Source organism: Perca flavescens, chromosome 24 (assembly GCF_004354835.1).
Source record: "Perca flavescens isolate YP-PL-M2 chromosome 24, PFLA_1.0, whole genome shotgun sequence".
Lineage (NCBI taxonomy): Eukaryota > Metazoa > Chordata > Actinopteri > Perciformes > Percidae > Perca > Perca flavescens.
In genome coordinates, this window is record NC_041354.1 from 11920751 (window position 1) to 11937269 (window position 16519).

Here is a 16519-nt window from a genome sequence, read left to right on the forward strand (position 1 = left end):
CTTCGTTTACTTGGTTGTAACTCTGAGCTCTGCCCTCCGCCCTCCCATGAGCCCTCCCATGATAAAAACCGAACGCGATGGCAAAAGCAGATTTAGCACCGAGACAAGCGGGTGTTTTGCCGGGCTAACGCTCAGCATGTACCGTTCAGCCCCCTGCAGTGAGTCTCCTGTCAGCACTGTGGAATACAAAAACAAAATAAAACCCCGCTCCTATCAGCCCGGCTCAGCTGAGACAGATGATAAATACCTGTATTCATCAGCAGACGTGGTATTTACAAATGTAATGATGAATGCCATTGACGGGCTGGGTTTGTACTGAGTGATTAGGCCATTACCTCGGGGCAAGTAGCTTTAACACTCGGGCACCACGGAAGCTGTAGGCCTTCTGCCAGATGCCCGAGTCCCCTTATGGACTTTTTTTTTTGAGTTGATAACATGGCTTTCTGTGCCCATATTCCTGAGATTTATTTACCCTGCGAGAGGCTGGCAGGCTCAATCGCCCTGCAGTAAAGTCTTTTACGCTGCGCGCTGTTCGATTGGGAGCAGCTCGTAACTCAGGCAGTCTATCAAATCAGCGGGTAGCGTGTTGAACGCTGATTTAGGATGGTAATTAGAGATGTTAATTGTTTTCATTACTCAGGGCCTGGGGAGGGTAGCTCCGAAGAGAGAAGGGAAGGGCACTTCTGGGACTGATTGGGGGGCTTCCATCACTCAGGGACGCAGAATGACCTACCCATCGCACACAGATGATATCCCCACTCTGACGTGATGTCCACGTAACCTCTGTTGAAGAAGAATCTGCTGATTATTTGACCTTTTTTTGAATCACCTTTTGTGTATGTCTGGCACATAATCAGGAAGGTTACAGTTTGATATATTGGTTATAATGTTAAATAATTAGCTCTTAGCGCTGAACACGATTTGCAGCAGAAGGACGTATTAATGAAAAGTTAAGCGTGGTATATCATAGCCGCTGACCTTTCCCTCTACCCATTTGAAGATGTATTTATGAGAGCGCATCAAAACAAAGCTACATTCACAAGCTGAAAAAACATGAAGTTCTTAACTGCTGCCAAAGGTATAATATTCCTGTCTGCAGCCGCTCAGCCACGACCGTGCTGTAAAATGTTTAAATGATGAATAAGTGGAATGGACCGCAGTGAATAGCTATCGATTTGTGCTTGGTAGGGGTTGCGGCGCTTCAATGGAACGGGAGCATGCACTTTTTAGTGTTGTCTGTGGTCTATTCAAGATGTTAAAACCGAAACAGGTTCACTTCAAAATGAGGCAACATTTAAAAAAAAAAAAAATAAAAAAAAACATGACCACTCATACACATTAATGTCACCACGGCATTGATACAAATGATTTTACTTTGTAAACTGACCCTAACACAAGCCCTTGGATGACTGAATTGGAGCTCTTTCAAACTGAAAACTCAAGACACAGGGAGTGATGGGTCTCAGTTTTATTTTATTAGTGTGGTTTTTTAAAGGTGCCCTGCCACACAAAACCGTTTTTCCTTGTATTTTTTTTGAAAGTCCATATGTGTTATGTTGTGAATGTGAAAATGAACTGCTACCTCCTCTGTCCGCTCTAGCCACTGAAAAGAAATAAGCAGAGAAATCAGGCCAATTACAAAAGCTGGTCAGTCTGACATCATATTGCCTGAGCTCATTACTATTAGCTCGTCCAGTTGGGCTGGGTAAAGGATACTGACAGCCAGGCTCTCGTTGGCTAGCTGTTAGCCAATCGGATTCAAACAGCTTAGCTTGTTGAATATTAATGAGAACTGGCAGAAATTGAGCTGGGTCTTCCTGCAGGCTTTCTATACCAAACTAGAATGGCTTGAAACAAGGTAATCAAGCAATGTTTTCCACAAAAAATGTTACAGAGTCCATGGTAGAACTTCAGACATTACCACAAAGTAATGAAAAACATGTGGCAGGGCACCTTTTAATTTATTTTTTAATGTGATGGTAACTTGCTGACTCTGGCTGTCACTTTCATCAAAGACCTATTTTCCATGTCCAATGTACAAAGTGTCGTCTACTAATGTTGGAGTAGTAGTAGCACTTTATTCCGAGTCCAGCACCGAGGTGCTTGGGTTTTTACTGTTTGGCGCCCAGTTTTTAGTGTCCATCCTCCTCATGTGCCAGTGTTGAAATTTCACACTTGGCTGCCCATTCCTATGCTTTCAGAGTAATGAGCACAGCAGCTCATAGTACTTATGTGTAAGTGACACTTTTATTGGGCGAATTAGTCTCCGATGTTACTATCTTTGGACGTGGGAGTAAGACCTCTGTGACCCCGCGCGGAGAAAATCCTCCTCACTTCAGCGGAGCCGTGATTAAGATGTTTTCCCCCTTTCTGCCTTCTGTTTTTCTGCTCATCCTAGTTATTCCTTCATGGGAGAAACGCTGCTCTGTGGCCTTCAAAAGAACATCATCTGCAATCTGTCCATTTTAAATGAGGTTCTTCAGAGTGAATGATCTCTTTGGAAAGATTGCGATATATGTTTGTGATCTCTCTCTCTTTTTTTTTTTTTTTCTTTTTCCATTTTCCATGTGAAGTAGTCATTGTGACCTGTTACAAGACTGAATGAGATCACTCACTCTCTGCTCCTTGCATGATCAGACCAGCTTTATTCTGGTTCTTAGGCTCGGACTAAAGGGTGTAGACATGATGGAAAGCACAGCTTTAATCTGTGTATGTTTTTCTGTAGGGGTACTCGTACTCCTTATCTGTGCATATATAAGATAATACCAATCTTCTTGCAGGGAATCATATAGCGGTTTAGTTGATCTATTGAAGTCTTTCAACCATGCAGCAGTGATGGCAAATTGTAGTCAGGAGAAAAGTAGGCATTTGATAACCGCTGCATAATGGTCAACGCCTGTAATTAGAACAGCTGAGAATGGACATGGAGTTCACGGAGCCCCCCACCCCCCCACCCCCCACCCCACCCCCACCCCACATCAAAACACACAAACACTGGAGCCCGCTGTGCCATCTCATCTAAGTCGAGGCAGTTTCCAGAAATAGCCCTGATTGGGCCCTGAATAATTCAATGTCATTTTTTTTCCCCCTCCTCCAAAAGGACTGTGGGAGCAATTGATGAGAGCGGATGAATATTTAATGGCTCGGAGTCTCTTGGACAAGCCGGGGCCTGGGATGACAAGCTCCCGAGAAATCAAACAGAGAAGAGGAGAATGAGAAAAGGAGGTTGCGCAGTGAGGGGTAGCACAAACACTGAGGGGAGATAGGAGTTCAGATGCAGGCAGAAGCCGCTAGATCTTTTCCATACATCTAGAAGCAGCCAGAGCTGCCAATTTCTCTCAAGCATTTATCTGGCCATGTTGCAGCGCTTGCTTAAAAGTTAAACAGAAGTGTTTGATTGCCCTTATGAAAAACTTTGATACTTTTCGATACCCTTTTTTTCCCCTCTGTGTCACATTAATTATTAACAGAGGGATGTTTTAGAAATGCTTTAAATGTTTTCCACTCCAAGTAAAGTCTGTTTTTGGGGGAGCCAGCAGGAGAGACAGAACTTTGCCACCTCTATTCCCTTTCAAACAGGAAAGCTTAATTTCCCGCGAGATGCAAAACTATATGTTATAAAGAGAGAGTTGCAATTTTACAGTGATAGAAGATGGAGCATCAGGGGTCCCAGAGCGATATGACCCCAATTGGACCCTAGTGTGGTGCCAGCAATGTGCAGGGTAGTTGGGTAAATGGGGACGGGGGAGGGAGAGGTGGGCGGATGGTCGGGTAGGTTGGGGGAAGGGAGGTGGGTTGGTAGGGGTGGGTCGATATAATCAATAATAAGTATTGAGGGAAGCATAGTATATAAAAATAAAGATGAAATTCTGATGACATTTTGATTTCTGGAAAAAGACCTCTGGCTCAAAGTAGTTTGATGATAGCTTTGATACCCGGCCGGACGGATTGGAGAACATGGGCGCCGGAGCAAAAAATAGCTGCGCTACGCTGCTATACGCCTGCGGTGTGTTCCCGGGTGTCGGTGTGTTAATGGCTCGAAGGTCCAATTTTACATCACTTGTAACTGTTGGCGGTTTGCACAGTCAATAAGATTTATAATAATTTTTTTTCCCCTCCAACCAGACTTGTATTTTAGATGTTCTTATTAAGGTTTAATGCAAAATCTATCAAAAGGGGAGCATATGGGGTTTCCTTTTATTCAGACGGCATTTTACTGCTGATTGGGATATATATGATACTCTGCTGCTTCCCCAGTGTCATTAGATGGATTCACCATTTGTATGTCACGACCTAAAATTATCCAGCGGCCGAGCCTTGATTTTAAAATAAAATCAGATATTCTTACCTGCTTTAGCCCACTGAATTTACCTCACCCTTTACTTAAAAGGTGTACCCACTGATTTTGGATGTCAGTCAGTTTCTAAGTAATAAGTAGTACTACTAATCTCAAACCGCTGCATATTGTCTTCTGTCTGTCTAGATTAAAGTAGTAGCTGTTGCATTATGGGAAGTGTAGCAGTGTTGTTGGAGTGTAGGACTAGAAGTCGAGATATCTCAGCCTCTGTTCCATTAATCCGTCTGTTGCAAGTCTCCCAGCCTCGGTTGTGTGCAATTCTAAATTGCTGAGTGTCTTTAAAAAAAATATAATGATAATAATTTACAATGTTGTCCTGTAATCTCATGTCGGATTGGCCGAGGAAATACAGCGTAACTAATTTAACTGGTAAACATGCCACGTTGCATATACTGCATTTAACAGAGGTGACCACGATTGATTGGTTTTTGATGGTTTCGGATTTGAGAAACTTAAATTAGTTTCAGTTTTCAGAGAGAAAAGACAAGAGGTGAGATTAAATATTCCGTCCTCCAGAGTGTTGATATTCATGTATATTCGCTGCGGAGAAAACTTTGATAATGAACAACCACAGACGGAAAGGTCACCGTTGTGCTGAAGTAGTGCATTATGGGAGTGGAATAATTGCTTTTCTCACATTAGTTTCTATTGAAATGAAATCTTGGCAGTGCCCGACACTGAATGACAGATTACGCCACGGTTCAATCACACAAGTATGGGGATGGGGGGGGGTGGGGGTCAATTGGCTTTTGTTGAAAAGTGTGGCTCTCCCAAGTCTCCGCATAAATCATTTGTATCATTTTCAGTCCTTTTAACTAACGGCGCCACTTTCATCAATGGTTTGTGTCATTGCACTCTAATTGTTTTGAAGTGAGAGCTATTGTCTGAAGAGAGAGAATGAATAGAGCATAATGATTTGTAATGTGGCATGGCTATGGAGCAGTAATTTAGCATCCATTTTTTTTTTTTTTTTTTCTTTCTGTCTATCAACCCTCGTCTCTGAACGTTGGATGTATTTGTGTGTTGTACGTGCGTAAGCGTGCGCTCTTGTGCACGTTCACGTACGTGCACGAGCGCAGTAAAGCACTATTTCTTGCCGGCGCTGGGATATTTGAAACCCAACTGTGTTAATCATGGTTTATGTGTGGGAGACATCAAACCTCCCTCTACTTCGCCTGCCTCACCCGCTGGGTTATACAGACACTGAACACACACAAACATTCGCAAAGCTCTCAAGGGCACCTTCACTGTAGCCCCTTCATTTACAAGGCTGACCATGGGCCATCAGTTATCTACCGCGGTTTCTCCCTATTGGAAAGATGAATCACTCTATCCAACATGGACATTTTTACAGGAAGTAGTTAACTCCTCGTGCATGCATGTTGACTACAGCACTATATCCTCTTATTGACTGGCCACTTGCATATTAGGAACATCACAGCAGGGAGAACTACTACTGAGGCTTTCAGGGCTTTCATTTTTCGAGAAATTAAAAAGCACCGTCTTTATACCTCCCCGTCTGAAAGGGCCTTACCTGACGCGTCAGGTTAGTTAAAGGTCCCATGGCATGAAAATTTCACTTTATGAGGTTTTTTAATATGCGTTGCCCCATTCTGGCTATGGTCCCCGAGTGGCTAGAAATGGCGATAGGTGTAAACCGAGCCCTGGGTATCCTGCTCTGCCTTTTGAGAAAATGAAAGCTCAGATGGGCCGATCTGGAATCTTCTCTTTATGAGGTCATAAGGAGCAAGGTTACCTCCCCTTTCTCTGCTTTGCCGGCCATGAGAAGTTGGCTCATCCATGAGAAAGAGAAACATCATGGCTTTCAGACGAGCAAAGTGGCAGTTGGTCAAGCAAAATGAACCATCTTGTGTATCACGTCCGCCATAGAGACCGAGCGCAACACTTCCTACTCTGAAAGCCACGCCCACCGGAAGGGGAAAACGATCTGAGCCGCGATCTGCAACCAAGGGCTGAAACGCTAACAAAATGCCTGCAGCTACCAAAAACATAAGGATGTCAAATGGATTATTTTAGGAACTTCTGTTTACCTGAGAGGACACGTTAACTCCTAGTAAGCTAATGGTGGCTATGTCAGGTTTTTTCCTTGCTGAAATTTTGAGTGTCAAAGACTTAATTTCAGGCAGAATTTTTTGTTGTTTTGATCTTACAACACGTCCATAGGTTTACCGCTCCAGCGGAGAGGATGGCTCGTTTAGACAGCAGCTACGTTTACAAGAGTTCGTCCAAAGTTCAAGATTGGTTGCAAATTAAGATAAACCGTTAGACTACAAACTACATCTTTCATTTTAGCTCGTTTGTGAAGTCGCTATTTGCAGGGTAGAGCTGTGTTTGCACAGCGCGGTGGAAGAAGAGTAGACAGCGCAGACAGAGCAGACTGAAATAAGGGTTTCTACGTGTTTCTGCCTGTAGAACATGTGGGTTATTGATAAGTAAAGATAACTCTTTAATCATGTAGGTTACAGTAACGAGTGTAGCGTTAGTTCATCGGCGCCATCGGCGGTAAATAATCCTCTGTAACGTTTCCAGTTACATGTGCGGCGTGTGCGCACAGCGCGGGCACCGCTGTTCAGAATCCAATCTATCTTCCAAAATGCAACGCTTGTATCCAAATGAATTGGTTATAAATTACCTGAGGTGAAAATGTGAAATGTTACCATTCACACGCTTCGTGCCACTCTGTATGATGTTTGCTGATGCAGCAGACAGAGCCACAGTCACTGGCCCGTGCAGCCAATCAACCAGCCTGACATACGTTTTTACTGGCCCAGGGCCATCGGGCCATTGCTTATGTCGAGCCCTGGGTGCAGTGCTACGCGCTTCTCTGTGCTTCCGTTGGAGCAGTCGCCCACTCATGGTCCCCCGACTCAGATCGGTTAAATCAAAGGTAAACAAAAGAGGGCCTATACTTCTATATAAGTAACTTCTCAAAGCTGATTGGTCTGGAGTTGCAAGAATCCGACTGACGTGCAAGGTAATGGAAGGCGAGCCCCGGCAGTGGATTTTTTTAAAATGGCTCCACTTTTTTTTTTTTTTTAACCGTCAGGCAGTTAAAGCTTTGTGCCGCCACACTCCAATCCCAGATAAAATGAGCAGTCAAGTCGAGAGAGGTCTGCCTGTTGGAATAGAATAAAGTAGACTGTGTGAAGCACAATGAAAAGTTGAATAAGGAAGTGGGATGAATAGGTAATTACTTTCCTTCACCAGTGCCATCCCTGCTGGAAATCCTATCAATCCGGTGTGTGTGTTCCATTTCGTGGAAAGTCTCTGGTGCGCGTTTGCTGGAATTTAGAGAGATTTGTATTGCCGAAGCAGTGGGAAAGGTGAAATGACACGTCTTGTTCAGTGTTGAGAGGTTTTGTTAAAACTGACATCTCCCCTTTACGGTGTTAGGTGGAAGGTGTGCGTGTGTGAAGTGGGGTGTTACATCTTTTATTTGACATCTACAGTATGTGCATTTCTCCTTAAGGTTATATAACTTTATCGCCAATACATACGAGAGCTGTTCTGGAAATAGTTAGATATTTCATTTAAAAGGCTTTTTGGGCATTGTTATTCTTATTGTCATTAGAATATCATTGTATGCTGCTGTAGCATGGAGAGTTGCCCTAACTGGAACCTATACGTAGCCTCACCCAAAGCATGAAAAACGCAGCCCCAGACACAAAAGTACACAAACATATGTGGACAGGGGGTGTCCACATACTTTCGGCCACATAGTGTATAGGGTTGGGCGATGTCCCCTAAATTGGCAGTTGACGATGTTTACAGTAAAACATGGCGATGGACGGTGATCCACGTTAACGCTTTTTTCTCTCTCGCTAGAGACCGCTGTGTCCAACGTTACTATGAGAGAGAGAGGGAGAGAGACTGCTCAAAGCGATGGTCTTTTTCACAAATAGGTTGCACGTAAGGGGGGGTAAAAAGTAGCTTCCGCTTAAGGGGCCCTATCTTGCACCCTGCGCAGCACAGTGCAAAGACCGACGCACTTGTCAATTTCCCATCCAGCGCCGGCGACTAGGATTAGCGTGTGTCTGACAGGGTGGGGGGCGTGGCATCACGATGGTGGCTCTCCATCGGGATTTTGGCCTATGATATCCATATCGTCCATCGGGCACAACCCTAATAGGGTATACATAGTTTATCGTAAAGAGGGCACTCTAAATAAGCATTGCTGCTGCGCTGCTTGTCACATTTTTTTTTTTTTTTTTTTTATAAAACGCGGAGAATGGTGCATCTTGGAAATGTTACACATTGAGTCACGTGTCACATGCACTTGTAGAGCTTTTTGTTTGTGGAAATGCCTGCCCTTTACTGCACAAACAAATGTTTCAGGTCCATTGGCTTCCTGTCTTTGTCACGCTCGCCTGCACCCGCCGAAGGCGGCGTCGAGCGAACTTGCTCAGTTGAGGCCTGTGTCGAGGTGGCCTCATCCATGTGGAACCTTCTCCAAGCCCACTTTCTCTGTTTACACAAATCCGACCTTTATGCTAATGACTTTTATGATGATAAAGAGAGCCAGATGATGGGAAGGAAAGGGAGAACAGCTTTGCCCACCCCTGCAAACAAACTCACACACACACACACACACACACAGGCTCACCCTTTCTTTATGCAGATCACAGCTTTCACAATTAGACAAACTGTGATAACGCCATTTATGCAGCGGGGAGATCCATAGCAATTATGCTTGGAGGGCATTTCTCCTCCGGCGCTGGGTGACGGCTGTTGCTTCCCCTTCACTATGAGAGAGAGAGAGAGAGAGAGAGAGAGAGAGAGAGAGAGAGAGAGAGAGAGAGAGAGAGAGAATGTGCATGTTGTTGTGTAAAGACTACAAGCAATGTGTACTTTTACTGTGGAATGCTTAGCTTCATGACAATTGAGGCCAATTATTATTTTTTGAATCGTGGAATCTTTTAACAGACGTCCACAAATTACAGTGTTTGTCGAGAGGGCAAAGAGTTTTTGGGGAGGGTTACATCATGTCTGTGCACACGCAAAGTTGATGCTAGAAGCCTTCGTAAGGCATCAGAAGAAATAAAAGATATTCTGAAGAAAAAAAACACTCCCAAAATAGCAAACTGAACATCTGCTGTCAGACTGCTACAGGAACTAAAGCTTATTTTTCAGTGGTGAGGTATAGGCAATTTGATAACTGATGAAAGAATGATAGCTGGTGTATTATTTTCTTCAGTATCCCAGTCTGGGGTACACATTGCCTTCTTATTCACACCAGAGCTGCCTCTAAATTTGAGAAAAACAAACACTGTGGGTTCTGTAGACAACATCATTTTTATTTTATGACTGTGCCTCGCCAGCTATTCTCCGACTGAGGTGAACTTTCAGCGGCTTTGCCCCAAACACACACACACACACACACACACATCCCCCCTCCCCTCCCACAAGTGCGTGTGAGTCAGTGTTCTGTGGGAAATCAACCCAGAAATCAACCCAGAAAAGAGAAAAGCGCACAAAGTAACTGATCACAGTCTGTCAATGGAAGAAAAAGGTATTTTGATTAATGTACTTTATGGAAACCTAAATAACACTTTTCCCATCATGACACTAGTTAGGGCTTCCAGTGCTTTACGCCCACTAATCCCCCCCCCCCCCGTCACTAAGGGCCCCGGTTGATGAAGATCGACGCATCACATCACCCCACATCCCTCAACACACGCACACACACACACGCACGCACACAGTCACGCACACCCCTGCCGCTCTCCTCTTCATCCACTGCCTCGGTGCGCAGTCACGCCCGTGCAGCGTGAGCTTTGTGTGTGTGTTGGCGGAAAGAGAAGAAGAAGATAAAATGAGAGTCTTTTGATCACAGGATGGATCCTGCCTGCTGTTTCTCCTCCACCCTGCGTCAACAGCTGAGGCAGTTGTTGTCTGAGAGACACAAGATTAGAAGTTTGCATTGAAATAATGTGGTGGAAAGTATCGGCGTTGCCTTGAGCGTGATGGACAGGCACATGATTTGTTTACAGATGATCATGGTTCAGTTCCCCTACTGCTACTTCTCTGCTGTCAGTCAGGTAATAATATTCTCCAAAAAGTTCTGGTACCACTTCGTAATGTTCTGCGTATACCATAGCCACATTGCAACCAGTGGATGAATTAATATCTTACGAATTATTTAGTAATGAGTAATGAGCCACGCGATTGTCTGCAGTTTAATGTTAATGCCGTAAATGTCAATATGTTGTTAGTAAATAAGATTAAGATCAAGTTATGCCGGAGGATATACACAAGCCAATTAGATTTTTTTACACCGTAAAGGTTGTTCTCATTAATTCTTTATTTCTGGTCTATAAAGCTTATAAAGATATTAAATTGATTGTCTGGTCCCAAATCTTAGCAATTCCTGTTGTGAGTAGGGCTACACAATATAAGGAAAATAGGCGATAATGTGGTCGGATGTCGCACTAACGATATTACTTGCGATAAATAAAACCAACATTAAAGGTCCCATGGCATGAAAATGTCACTTTATGAAGTTTTTTAACATTAATATGCGTTCCCCCAGCCTGCCTATGGTCCCCCAGTGGCTGAAAATGGTGATAGGTGTAAACCGAGCCCTGGGTATCCTGCTCTGCCTTTGAGAAAATGAAAGCTCAGATGGGCCGATCTGGAATCTTCTCCTTATGAGGTCGTAAGGAGCAAGGTTACCCCCCCTTTCTCTGCTTTGCCCGCCCAGAGAAAGAGAGAGACATCATGGCTTTGAAACGAGCAAAGTGGCAGTTGGTCAAGGCCACACCCCCAAAGCTCATTGTGGGACTGACTCTAGTGACTGTAATTCTGCACCAAGGCTGAATTTCGGGAAAGAGACTTCAGATACAGTATTAGGGGACCACTAAGGTCTATATAAAAGAGACTTCAGATACAGTATTAGGGGACCACTAAGGTCTATATAAAAGAGACTTCAGATACAGTATTAGGGGACCACTAAGGTCTATATAAAAGAGACTTCAGATACAGTATTAGGGGACCACTAAGGTCTATATAAAAGAGACTTCAGATACAGTATTAGGGGACCACTAAGGTCTATATAAAAGAGACTTCAGATACAGTATTAGGGGACCACTAAGGTCTATATATAAGAGACTTCAGATACAGTATTAGGGGACCACTAAGGTCTATATAAAAGAGACTTCAGATACAGTATTAGGGGACCACTAAGGTCTATATAAAAGAGACTTCAGATACAGTATTAAGGGACCACTAAGGTCTATATAAAAGAGACTTCAGATACAGTATAGGGGACCACTAAGGTCTATATAAAAGAGACTTCAGATACAGTATTAGGGGACCACTAAGGTCTATATAAAAGAGACTTCAGATACAGTATTAGGGGACCACTATGTCATGGTGTACTCCGTTCTGCATTTCTGCTGCTTTCAGTATTCTGCTAAAATACAACAAATTGCTTGTTGAATATTAAAACAAATGAAAGGAAATCATTTCCGACTTTCTTGATTGAACATGGAATTGAATATTAAAGGCACCTCTACAAAAAGAATGACAGCTCCATTTTAAAGTGCAGTTTTCTACTGATATTTTCTTTCAACTAACACACAAATCTCAGAGGGCTCTATCTTGCACCCGGCGCAGCACAAATCCCGACACCAGTGTCTTTGCTAGTTTAAGACCGACAGTTGTCAATTTCCCGTCCAGCACCTGCATCGTTTAAACAGCAAATGCACCTGCGCCCATCTGTGCGCCCATGGGTGTGCTGGTCTTACAGGGAGTTTGTGTTCAGGTGCACTCTTGACGTATTGCCATCTTGAGGCAGCGGAAAGTGATCGCGCCATTGACCAACAAAAACCTGTTCTAAAGTCAATAATGCAGCATTTCATTGTTATTTTAACAGCAAATTAGTCAAATGCACCTAGGCTTATGCACAGCATGCGCACACTATGCCTGTTACACACACATACACACACAGCACACAAACATGCAAAAGATTAAAAATTAAAATATTACAATGTGAAATAGTATTATGATATGATCTGCTCGCCATCAGTTTCTTCTCCTGAAAATCTCTCCTTCCTGCTTAGCAAATCCTCCATCATAATAGCAATGCACCAAGGTCCAAACGCGCCTGGCTTTTAAAGGGAATGGGAGGTGACACTCTGATTGGTTTATTGCATGTTGCGCCCAAAAACACACCTATGAATTAATAAGTACAATCCTTTTGAACCATGCGCCCGGCGCACAGACCCTTTTTTGCTGTTAAACTACCAAAAGTGGATTCGTACCCTCCCTAAACGCAGCTGCGTCAGGTGCTTCACAGCGTGCACTTAATATATATATCATTAATATAGGGCGAGTGAGTGAACATGAGTGTCTTTCGCAATATGTCGCAGCCTTTCGCGATGTGTTTATTGCACCAATTAATATCGCAATGACGATTTAAAAAAAAAAACAACAATATATTGTGCAGCCCTAGTGAGTACAGTGTTACCATTACCAATAGAAATTACTACGTAAGTAAAGACCCAATTCGAAATATCTTTAACCACTTAGCACTCATTTTTTGAGAGCTAAGCCTAGACGTGAAGAAGTTTCTATCCAATTTGTGTTGCCAACTTTTTCCACACTGGATGAAGATACAGTTTTGGTCCTGTGTCCACCATCCGCAATCCACATCTCAGGATTGTCTCTAATTTTCTGCCACGTGTCTGCTCCATCCTCTCTGCTGTGGGGTGTGGCAGCTGCTTGGTCGCCTCAACCCCCCCACCCTTATAATTCTCAAGCCGGCTGTCTCCGATTGATGCCGAGTGCACCGCTCCCAGATGTGGCTATTCGTGCCTCCGCAGTTATTTAGTTTGGAAAACGGAGTTAATTAGAGGTAGCAACAGCAGTAGTGTGTGTGTGTGTGTGATTGTGTGTGTTTGTATCAATAGCGGCTCCATCTGTACGCTACCTAGTAATAAATGCTAAGAGTGTATCTCTGTATACGTTTGCATCTGTGCCTAGTAAAATAACGCCAGAGATGGAACCTCTATATTTTGATAAGATCAATAGCGACCTCTTTCATCTCTCTGTTATCTGGCTGTGGAAAAATAAAAGCCACACATCTCCCTCTCTCTTGTTTTCTCTCTCACTCTCACACTCTCTCTTTCATTGCCGTCCAGCACACCGATGTCACAGATATGAAAACCTATCCAGCAACAATCCACCTGGTCTTCTGGCTGATGTATTAGAAGCAATGCCTCTCTTGTCTGATTCCAACAGCAATAAAACGCAATATTATTTTTAACAAGTCCTGCAGTTTTTCTCCCTACATATGAAATTTGACAGATAAAACCAATCTTTATTCTCATAAAGTGAATACTGAAAAAAGAAAAAGAAAAGAATAAGTCCTTTCGCAGCAACTCCTCCACTCAGTGGCTGCAGAGTACACAGTGCCATCTAATGAGGGTTCTGTATATTTTCTGAAATGAATGAGCCTGACTAACCGCACATGCTTAAATCTAGAGTTACCCTGTCCAATTTGCTGAAAAAGATGCGCCTAACCAACCATTCGGTGCACATTACTGCCTAACCTGAGAGCTGTGCCTGCTCTGAAATCATTACATCTGACTGGGCGATGAAAAGCACCATCTGACCGGCGTTTTCTCTACTTTTTAGTAGTAGGATCAGGTAAATGGGATATGTCTAATACCCAGTGTCTTTGTAAGTCCTTTGAGCTGGCCACGATCCCTTCTCAAGTGCCTTTTTAGATGCAGGAACAATACTCAATAGCATTACCTAATGAAGCATCAATCTCTTCAGAAAACTATGCTCCAGGAAATACTGTTTTTTGTGGGACTGGCTAATGGGGCAGAGACTTGCTGGTCAAAGCCTTGCAGTGGGTTTCATTCCAGGAGCAGGCGAGAGGCTCCATGACTGAATCCAGATCCGCTTCCCTGCCTAATCACCAGCTAAAGGAGATTTGAAAGTTGTCCTCTGGTGGTTAAAAAAAAAAAAAAAAAAAAAATAGACCAAAGTACCTGCCATGCTTTCGTTAGCTGTCGTTCTTTGCCCAGGTTGATGAAATCGAGGCCTGAATTTACTAATGAGAAATTAATGGGTGCACGGCAAAACCCTGAGGCTGCCCTGCTCCTGCGGTGTCTTTCCTTTATCCCCCCCCCACACACACACACACACCCTCTCTGTTCCTGTCTCGCTCACTTTATCCTTCTTCCCCTCTCGCTTTCGCCTTCCCTGCGTTGCGGCTTTTTGACATATTTCTCCGATTTTACTTTATTGAGATAAACATCATATGTCTTCCTTTGAAATAAAGATCAGAGTGGCTTATTTGCTTTACTGGCCTATTTTTGCTGCTGAAATCCAGAGCTGTGTGTGTGTGTGTGTGTGTGTGTGTGTGTGTGTGTGTGTGTGTGTGTGTGTGTGTGTGTGTGTGTGTGTGTGTGTGTGTGTGTGTGTGTGTGTGTGTGTGTGTGTGTGTGTGTGTGTGTGTGTGTGTGTGTGTGTCATGGTGATCCTGCTAGATCTGTACCCTGCACTGTATCTGTAAACTAACAGATATATATATATATATATATATATTTTATGATTTTTTTTGGGAAGAAAATTGCTTTTACCAAAACAAATCATCCGACTGACGGGAGGGGACTGTCATAAGAAAACTCTTTTTTTAAATAAATGCTGTTATTTAGCACAGGAGGACTGAATGTGTTATGCTCTGTCCAAAAACTACAGCCAACTTCAAGTTATGTTTCCTCTTCTGTCATCACAATGTGTTTTTGCAACACTTGTGGAGAAAAGGAACAAAATAGTTGCTAACAAATGGGATATCTACACTGTATTTTACACCTCATGCTGCATCACCGTCTGCCAGCTTCACCCTTAAGGGATATTAATTATGAATACTCTGACACTGACATGATGATCCCTCCTTTTCTCTCCCTCCTCTCCTCTAGGTAAGCCATGTATCCCATCTCTCCTCCCTCCACACTGCGGTTGCAGAAGGGTCGCTGCATGTCAAGCGTAATGTATGGCTTATTTATCGTGATTCCTCCTAATTGTGTATGAGCATCATATGGTGAATGCCATAATTCATGAAAGTCATTCTTACGGTCTTGTGCAGTTGATTGGAATGCAAATGTAATCCTTATATGCTGAGTGAGAGATAAAGAGGGGGAAAAGACAGGGAGAGGCTGCAGTAGTGGCCGATTTGTTGACCGCACACAGTCATCTCGCATGCTTAAATATTTATTTGCAGATTTTGGTGCATTAGCATTGTTGATATGTTGTTCTGAATTTCCATAAGAATATATATTTACTTACTTTTTTTTTTTTTTTTTTTTTTTTTTTTTAAATCTACTGAAACTACACCCGAAAAATAGAAAGTAATTAAGGACTTTTACTCCAATACTGTACTTAAATGCAGTGTGGAGGTTTTACTCTACTAGAGTATTTGCATTTTATGCTATGCTAGTACTGTATACCTATACTCCTTTACATTTCAGAGAGAAATGTACTTCACTGTACGTTCTTAGTTAGCTGTTAGTTTTTCATTGAGATTTGGCAGTAAAAAAAAGGTTCACGTTAAACATGCAATTAACAGCTTTTTTGGCTTGTGCAAAAATTAGAGGAAAAGTCCAAAACAGTCCATTACAAATTTGTGTAATGGAACTTCTTCACATCTTTCAACGATCCATACCGTCTGTGTTTTATGAATGTGACCCACTGGAAGGGACACGTCTCTTAGGGGCCATTTTTCTTCAGAATGAGTACTTTAACTTTTGATACTTTAAGTACGTTTTGCTTTAAGACTTTTGAACTTTTACTTAAGTGGGATTTTGAATGACAGACTTTTATTTTGTAATGCAGTATTGTTACATTGTTGAACTGGTACTTTTACTTAAGTATCGACTACTCCTTTCACCTCTGGTCTTTTTCATTCATTTTGATGTAGCACAGTGAAAAAACCAAAACATCAGCTGTCAAAAATCGGGACAGATTAGTGTCGAACCGGCTAATTGTCCCAAAAGAAACGTGTTCCCTCTGCGAACGGTTTTTGCCTGCCAAACATTTCTCAAACGGCAATCATTCCCGAAATGCGCTGATAGTGTGCCAGTCAGAAACGTACACTTTACATGACAATTGCGAGCACCTTTCTGTGCCGGG

General features: G+C 43.0%; 1 protein-coding gene across 4 annotated transcripts in view; it reads left to right on the forward strand.

The window, feature by feature from the left end:
• LOC114550836 (receptor tyrosine-protein kinase erbB-4) overlaps positions 1–16519 on the forward strand; it is a 269352-nt gene that overhangs the window by 60031 nt on the left and 192802 nt on the right. Inside the window, exon 2 of one of the 4 annotated variants that reach the window (XM_028571749.1) lies at positions 15310–15381. The exons of the other annotated variants lie outside the window; for them this stretch is intronic. The gene's annotated coding sequence lies outside the window, so the exon portion shown is untranslated. The remainder of the gene's footprint in view (positions 1–15309; positions 15382–16519) is intronic. 4 annotated transcript variants of the gene reach the window in all.